The sequence below is a fragment of the Panulirus ornatus genome, chromosome 22, assembly GCF_036320965.1.
Source record: "Panulirus ornatus isolate Po-2019 chromosome 22, ASM3632096v1, whole genome shotgun sequence".
NCBI lineage: Eukaryota > Metazoa > Arthropoda > Malacostraca > Decapoda > Palinuridae > Panulirus > Panulirus ornatus.
This window is the reverse complement of record NC_092245.1, coordinates 1-9,236: the sequence shown is the minus strand read 5'-3', so window position 1 is coordinate 9,236 and position 9,236 is coordinate 1.

The following is a 9,236-nucleotide window of genomic DNA, read 5'->3' as shown; positions in this document are numbered from 1 at the left end:
CGCAGCGAGTTTCCTTCTTACCTGAGAACATTATATGAGTGACAAGGTGAGGGAAACCACTTTTAATGCCTGGTGGCGTGTCTGATCAATAGTTCCTCTTATAGCAGAGGTAAGGGACGAGATTTTTAGGGCGACATTCCGACTTAGAGAAATGAACCCACATATTTAATGTGAGGAAGTGCGGAAATGAGCGACTGAGGGAGGGACCCAACAGGAGGAGGAGGAGGAGGAGGAGGAGAAGGAGGAACATACAGGGATATTTTCAGTTTTTACTCCGTTAACAAAGGGCTCTCTCCATATGTGTTACGGTAGCGGGCACAGAGAGTCGCATGGTAAAAACGTGCCGAAAGACTTTGCACCTCTCCTCTGTGGTGTGATGAGGTACGGGATCGAGCAAGCTAGGGAGCGAACGAGGGAGCGACCACGCTTCCCACACACACACACACACACACACACACACACACACACACACACACACCCACACACAGACACTCGTCAGCGGACATCTATTGACTCTAATATGTGTTCGCAGAGAATTTCCTCCTATGCTGAGAGCATAGAGTCACCAAGTGATGGAAGACATTCTCATGCAAGGAGTAGGTTTTCGCGCACGGGTTGTCGGAGCACAAACATGCAACCGGAAGCGCTCCGTAAATCTGCGTTCGTTGCCTCTCAGGTTCGCAAGCACAGTGTCGGAGCGCAAAAATGCGACCAGAAGCACTCAGTAAATTTCCTCTCCTTATCTCTCAGGTTAGCGCGCTCAGAGTGTCGGAGGGCAAACATGGGTCCGGAGAAGCTCCGTTACATTGCGCACAGAGTGTTGCAAGGCAAAAATGACACCAGAAGCGCTCCAAAAATTTCTGCTCGTTACCTCTCAGGTTAGCGCTCACAGAGTGTCGGAGGGCAAAATGTGCCGGGAGCCGCTCCGTCACTTCGCGCTCCTTACTTCTCACGTTACCGAGCACAGTGTCGGAGCCCAAAATGCGACCGGAAGCGCTCCGTAAATTTGCGCTCGTTACATCTCAGGTTCGGAAGCACAGAGTGTCGGAGCGCAAAAATGCGACCAGAAGGGTTCCATAAATTTCCGTTCCTTACCTCTCAGGTTAGCGCGCAGAGGGTCAGAGGGCAAAAATGCTACCAAAAACGCTTCGTAAATTCGCGCTCCTTACCTCTCAGGTTATCGCGCACAGAGTGTTGGAGGGTAAAAATGTCACCAGAAGCGCTCCGTGAATTTCTCCTCCTTACATCTCAGGTTGGCGCGCAAGGAGTGTCGGAGGGCAAAAATGGCCTCGGATCCGCTCAGTCACTTTCCGCTCCTTACCTGTCAGGTTAGTGCGCACAGAGTTTCGGAGGGCAAAAATGTGTCCGGAGACTCTCCGTCACATGGCGCTACTTACCTCTCAGGTTAGCGCGCACAGAGTGTCGGAGGGCAAAAATGCGCCCGGAGACTCTCCGCCACATCGCGCTCCTTAACTCTCAGGTTAGCGCGCTCAAAGTGTCGTAGGGCAAAAATGCCACCAGAAGCGCTAATTAAATTTCTGCTCCTTACCTCTCAGGTTAGCGCGCACAGAATGTCGGAGTGCAAAAATGTGCCCGAAGCCGCTCCGTCACTATGCGCTTCTTACGTCTCAGTTTTGCGCGCAGAGAGTCTCGGAGTGCTATAAATGCGACCGGAAGCGCTACGTAAATTTGCACTAGTTACCTCTCACTTTCGCGAGCACATAGTGTCAGAGCTCAAAAATGCGACCAGAAGCGCTCCGTAAATTTCCGCTCCTTACCTGTCAGGTTAGCTCGCACAGAGTGTTGGAGGGCAAAAATGCTACCAAAAAGGCTCCGTAAATTTGCGCTCCTTACCTCTCATGTTAGCGCGCACAGTGACTGAGGCAAAAACGTCCTCGGATGCGCTCCGTCACTTTCCGCTCCATACCTTTCACGTTAGCGCGCACAGAGTGTCTGAGGGCAAAAATGGGCATGGAGGCGTTACATCACTTTCCGCTCCTTATCTCTCAGGTTAGCGCACACAGAGTGTCTGAGGGGAAAAATGCGTCCGGAAACGCTCCGTCACATCGCGCTCCTTACCTCTCATGTTGGCGCGCACAGAGTGTCGGAGGGTAAAAATGCGACCAGAAGCGCTCTGTAAATTTCCGCTCCTTACTTTTCACAATAGCTCGCACAGAGTGTCGGAGGGCAAAAACGCTACCAGAAACGCTCCGTAAACTTGCGCTCCTTACCTCTCATGTTAGCGCGCACAGAGTGTCGGAGGGCAAAATGGCCTCGGATGCGCTCCATCACTTTCCGCCCCTTACCTCTCAGGTTAGCGCGCACAGAGTGTCGGAGGGCAAAAGTGCGTACGGAGACGATCCATCACGTCGCACTCCCTACCTCTCAGGTTGGCGCGAGCAGAGTGTCGCAGGGCAAAAATGCGACCAGAAGCGCTCCGTAAATATCTGCCCCTTACCTCTCAGGTTAGCGCGCAGAGTGTCGAGGGGCAAAATTGAGCCCGGAGCCGCTCCGTCGCTAGGTGCTCGCTACCTCTGAGGTTAGCGCGCACAGAGTGTCGGAGGGCAAAAATGGGCATGGAGCCGCTCCATCAATTCGCGCTCCAAACTTCTCAGGTTACCGCGCACAGAGTGTCGGAGCGCAGAAATGCGAACGGAAGCGCTCCGTAAATTTGCGTTTGTTACCTCTCAGGTTTGCGAGCACAAAGTGTCGGAGCGCAAAAATGCGACCAGAAACGTTCCATAAATTTCCGTTCTATACCTCTCAGGTCAGCGCGCACAGAGTGTCATAGGGTAAAAATGCTACCAAAAAAGCTCCGTAAATTTGCGCTCCTTATCTCTCAGGTTAGCGCGGACAAGCTGTTGGAGGGCTAAAATGTCACCAGAAGAGCTCCGTAAATTTCTGCTCTTTACGTCTCAGGTTAACGCGCACGGAGTGTCGGAGGGCAAAAATGGCCTCGGATGCGCTCCATCACTTTCCACTCCTTATCTCTCAAGTTAGCACGCACAGAGTGTCGGAAGGCAAAATTCGGCTAGAAGGCTCTCCGTCACTTTCCGCTCCTTTTTTCTCAGGTTAGCGCGCACAGATTGTCGTAGGGCAAAAATGCGTCCGGAGACGCTCCGTCCCATAGCGCTCCTTACCTCTCACGTTAGCGCGCAGAGAGTGTGGTAGAGCAAAAATCCGTCCGGAGACACTCCGTCACATCGCGCTCCTTACTTCTCAGGTTAGCGCGCTCAGAGTTTCGGAGGGCAAAAATGCCACTGGAAGCGCTCGTAAATTTCTGCTCCTTACCTCTCTGGTTACCGCGCACATAATGTCGTAGTGCAAAAATAAGTCCGAAGACGCTCTGTCACTATGCTCCTCTTACATCTTAGGTTTGCGCACACAGAGTGTCGGAGCGCAAAAATACGACCGGAAGCGTTCCTTAAATTTGCGCTCGTTACCTCTCAGGTTCGCAAGCACAGAGTGTCTTAGCGCAAAAAGGCGACCAGAAGCGTTCTATAAATTTCCGCTCCTTACCTCTCAGGTTAGTGTGCACAGAGTGTTGGACGGCAAAAATGTCACCAGAGGCTCTCCGTAAATTTATACTCCTTACCTCTCAGGTTAGCGCGCAAGGAGTGTCGGAGGGCAAAAATGGCCTTGGATGCGCTCAGTCACTTTCCTCTCCTTACCTCTCAGGTTAGCGCGCACAGAGTGTCGGAGTGCGAAAATGGGCTCGGAGGCGCTCTGTCACTTTCCGCTCATTATTTCTCATCTTAGCGCGCACAGAGTTTTGGTGGGGAAAAATGCGTCCGTAGACGCTCCCTCACATCGCGCTACTTACCTCTCAGGTTAGCGCGCACAGAGCGTCGGAGGGCAAGAATCCGTCCGGAGACACTCCGTCACATCGCGCTCCTTACCTCTTAGGTTAGCGCGCTCAGAGTGTCGGAGGGAAAAAATGCCACCACAAGCGCTTCGTAAATTTTTGCTCCTTACCTCTCAGGTTAGGGCGCACAGAATGCTGGAGAGCAAAAATGGGCCCGAAGAAGCTACGTCACTATGCACTTCTAACGTCTCAGGTTTGCCCGCCTAGAGTCTCGGAGCGCATAAATGCGACCAGAAGCGCTCCGTAAATTTACGCTCCTACCTCTCAAATTAGCTGGCACAGAGTGTTGGAGGGCAAAAATGCTACCAGAAACACTCCGTAAATTCGCGTTCCTTACCTCTCATGTTAGCGCGCACAGAGTGTCGGAGGCAAAAATGGCCTTGGATGTGCTCCGTCACTTTCCGGTATTTACCTCTCAGGTTAGGGCGCACAGAGTTTCGGAGGGCAGAAATGGGCTCGGAGGCGGTACGTCACTTTCGTCTACTTATCTCTTAGGTTAGCGTGCAGAGGGTGTCGGAGGGCAAAAATTCCTCCGGAGACGCTCCGTCCCATCGCTCTTCTTACCTCTCAGGTTGGCGCGCACAGAGTGTAGGATTGCAAAAATGCGACCAGAAACTCTCCGTAAATATCCGCTAGTTACCTCTCAGGTTAGCTCGCACAAAGTGTTGGAGGGCAAATATGCCACCAGAAACGTCAACTTGCGCTCCTTACCTCTCATGTTAGCGCGCAGAGAGTGTCGTAGGTTAAAAATGGCCTCGGATGCGCTCCTTCACTTTCCGCTCCTTACCTATCAGGTTAGCACGTACAGAGTGTCGGAGGGCAAAAATGGGCTCGGAGGCGCTACGTCAGTTTCCGCTACTTATCTCTCAGGTTAGCGCGCACACTGTCGGAGGGCAAAAATGAGTACGGCGATGCTCCGTCAAATCGCGCTCCTTACCTCTCACGTTGTCGCGCAAAGAGTGTCGGAGGGCAAAAATGCCACTTAAACGCTCCGTAAATTTCTGCTCCTTACCTCTCAGGTTAGCACGCACAGAGTGTCGGAGGGCAAAAAAGAGCCCGGAGCCACTACGTCACTTCGCGCTCGTTATCTCTCACGTTAGCGGGCTCAGAGTGTCGGAGGGCAAAAATGGTCCCGGAGCCGCTCCGTCAATTCGCGCTCCTTACTTCTCAGGTTACTGCGCACATAGTGTCGGAGCGCAAAAATGCGACAGGAAGCGCTCCGTAAGTTTGAGCTCGTTACCTCTCAGGTTCGTGAGCACAAAGTGTCGGAGCGCAAAAATACGACCAGAAACGTTTCATAAATTACCGCTCCTTAGCTCTCAGGTTAGCGCGCACAGAGTGTCAGAGGGCAAAAATGCTACCAAAAACGCCACGTGAATTTGTGCTCCTTACCTCTCATGTTAACGCGCAAAGAGTGTCGGAGGGCAAAAATTCCACCAGAAGCACTCCTTAAATTTCTGCTCCTTACCTCTCAGGTTAGCACGCAAAAAGTGTAGGAGGGCAAAAATTGGCCCATAGCCGCACCATCACTTGGAGCTCCTTACTTCTCAGGTTACCGAGCACAAAGTGTCGGAGCGCAAAAATGCGACTGGAAGCGCTCCGTAAATTTGCGCTCGTTACCTCTCAGATTCGGGAGCTCAGAGTGTCGGAGCGCAAAAATGCGATCAGAAGCGCTCCGTAAATTTGCACTCCTTACCTCTCAGGTTTGCGCGCACAGAGTGTCTAAGGGCAAAAATGCCACCAGAAGCGCTCTGTCAGTTTGTCCTCCTTTCCTCTCAGGTTAGCGCGCACGGAGTGTCGGAGGGTAAAAATGGGCTCGGAGGCTCTCCGTCATTTTCCGCTCCTTATCTCTCAGTTTAGTGCGCAGAGACAGTCGGAAGGCAAAATTCGTCCCGGAGACGCTCCCTTACTTTTCGCTCCTTGCATCTCGGCCTATCACGCATATAGTGTTGGCGGGCAAAAATTGTCACGGAGATGCTTGGACACTTTGCGCTCCTTATCTCTTAGCCTATGGGATATTGAGGGTCGGAGCTGAAAAACGTGGCAAAGATGCTCAGCTAACCCTTGCACCCTCCTTGCATGGAAGGTAAGGGGGAAAAATCAGCTCACAATTATCGACGCCAGTATCATCCGCAGTAAGTTTCCTTCATAATTGAGAACATTATATGAGTCACAAGGTGAGGGAAACCACTTTTATTGCCTGGTGGCGTGTCTGATCAATAGTTCCTCTTATAGCAGAGGTAAGGGATGATATTTTTGTCGCGACATTCCGACTTCGAGCAATAAACCCACATCTGTGATGTGAAGACGTACGGAAAGGACCGACTGAGGGAGGGACCCAACAAGAGGAGGAGGATACAGGGAAATTTTTATACGAAGAATATCTAAGTTTTCCCTCCGTTGACCAAGGGCTCTCCCTATACGTGTCAGGGTAGCGGACACATAGAGTCGCAGGGCAAAAACGTGCCGAAGGCCCTTGCACCTCTCCTCTGTGATGTGATGAGGAAGTACGGGAGCGAGCAGGGGAGGGAGCAAACAAGGGAGCGACCACGCTTCCCACACACACACACACACACACACACACACGTAAATTTCTGCTCCTTACCTCTCAGTTTACGCGCACAGAGTGCCGGAGGGCAAAAATGGGCCCGGACACGCTCCGTCACTTAGCGCTTCATACTTCTTAGGTTACCGCGCACCGAGTATCGGAGGGCAAAAATTGGTCCTGGAGACTCTCCGTTACTTTTCGCTCCTTATCTCTCGGCCTATTACTCACATAGTGTCGGAGAGCAAAAAGGGTCCTGGAGACGCTCCGTCACTTTGCGCTCCTTATCTCTAAGCCTATGGGACATTGAGGGTCGGAGCTGAAAAACGTGACAAAGGTGCTCAGCTAACCCTTGCACCCTCCTTCCACTGAAGGTAAGGGGGAAACATCACCTCACAGTTATCGATGCCGGTATCGTCCGCAGTGAGTTTCCTTCTTACCTGAGAACATTATATGAGTGACAAGGAGAGGGAAACCACTTTTAATGCCTGGTGGCTTGTCTGATCAATAGTTCCTCTTATAGCAGAGGTAAGGGACGAGATTTTTGGGGCGACATTCCGACTTAGAGAAATGAACCCACATATTTAATGTGAGGAAGTGCGCAAATGAGCGACTGAGGGAGGGACCCAACTGGAGGAGGAGGAGGAGGAGAAGGAGGAACATACAGGTATATTTTCAGAATAAAAATTTCTAAGTTTTTACTCCGTTAACACAGGGCTCTCTCCATACGTGTCAGGGTAGCGGGCACAGAGAGTCGCAGGGCAAAAACGTGCCGAAGGCCCTTGCACCTCTCCTCTGTGATGTGATGAGGAGGTACGGGAGCGAGCAAGCTAGGGAGCGAACGAGGGAGCGACCACGCTTCCCACACACACACACACACACCCACACACAGACACTCATCAGCGGACATCTATTGACTCTAATATGTGTTCGCAGAGAATTTCCTCCCATGCTGAGAGCATAGAGTCACCAAGTGATGGAAGACACTCTCATGCAAGGAGTAGGTTTTCGCGCACGGCTTGTCGGAGCACAAAGTTGCAACCGGAAGCGCTCCGTAAATCTGCGATTGTTGCCTCTCAGGTTCGCAAGCACAGAGTGTCGGAGTGCAAAGATGCTACCAAAAACGCTTCGTAAATTAGCGCTCCTTACCTCTCAGGTTATGCGCACAGAGTGTTGGAGGGCAAAAATGTCACCAGAAGCGATCCGTAAATTTCTCCTCCTTACATCTCAGGTTGGCGCGCAAGGAGTGTTGGAGGGCAAAAATAGCCTCGGATCCGCTTAGTCACTTTCCGCTCCTTACCTGTCAGATTAGTGCGCACAGAGTGTCGGAGGGCAGAAATGGACTCGGAGGCGCTCCGTCACAATCCGCTTATTATTTCTCAGGTTAGCGCGCACAGAGTGTCGGAGGACAAAAATGTGTCCGGAGACGCTCCGTCACATCGCGCTACTTACCTCTCAGGTTAGGGCGCACAGAGTGTCGGTGGGCAAAAATGCGCCCGGAGACTCTCCGTCACATCGCGCTCCTTACCTATCAGGTTAGCGCCCTCAGAGTGTCGTAGGGCAAAAATGCCACCAGGAGCGCTAATTAAATTTCTTCTCTTTACCTCTCAGGTTAGCGCGCACAGAATGTTGGAGTGCAAAAATGGGGCCGAAACCGCTCCGTCCCTATGCGCTTCTTACGTCTCAGGTTTGTGCGCAGAGAGTCTCGGAGCGCTATAAATACGACCGGAAGCGCTACGTAAATTTGCACTAGGGACCTCTCAGTTTCGCGAGCACATAATGTCAGAGCTCAAAAATGCGACCAGAAGCGCTCCGTGAATTTCCGCTCCTTACCTGTCAGGTTAGCTCGCACAGAGTGTTGGAGGGCAAAAATGATACCAGAAAGGCTCCGTAAATTTGCGCTCTTTACCTCTCATGTTAGCGCGCACAGTGTCGGAGGCAAAAATGTCCTCGGACGCGCTCCGTCACTTTCCGCTCCTCACTTTTCACGTTAGCGCGCACGGAGTGTCGGAGGGCAAAAATAGGCATGGAGGCGCTACGTCACTTACCGCTCCTTATCTCTCAGGTTAGCGCGCACAGAGTGTCTGAGGGGAAAAATGCGTCCGGAAACGCTCCGTAACATCGCGCTCCATACCTCTCAGGTTGGCGCGCACAGAGTGTCGGAGGGTAAAAATGCGACCAGAAGCGCTACGTAAATTTCCGCTCCTTATCTCTCACAATAGCTCGCACAGAGTGTCGGAGGGCAAAAATGCTACCAGAAACGCTCCGTAAACTTGCGCTCCTTACCTCTCATGTTAACGCGCACAGAGTGTCGGAGGGCAAAAATGGCCTCGGATGCGCTACATCACTTTACGACCTTTACCTATCAGGTTTTCGCGCAACGAGTGTCGGAGAGCAAAAGTGCGTACGGAGACGATCCGTCACATCGCGCTCCCTACCTCTCAGGTTGGCGCGAGCAGAGTATAGCAGGGCAAAAATGCGACCAGAAGCGCTCCGTAAATTTCTGCCCCTTACCTTTCAGGTTAGCGCGCAGAGTGTCGAGGGGCAAAATTGAGCCCGGAGCCGCTCCGTCAGTGCGACGCACACACACACACACAAACACACACACACACACACACACACACAGACACACACACACACACACACACATACACAAACACATATTTACACACACACACACACACACACACGCACACATATACACACACACATATTTACACACACACACAAACACACACACACACACACACACACACTCACTCACACACACACACACACTCATATACACAAACACACACACACACACACACACACAGACACACACCT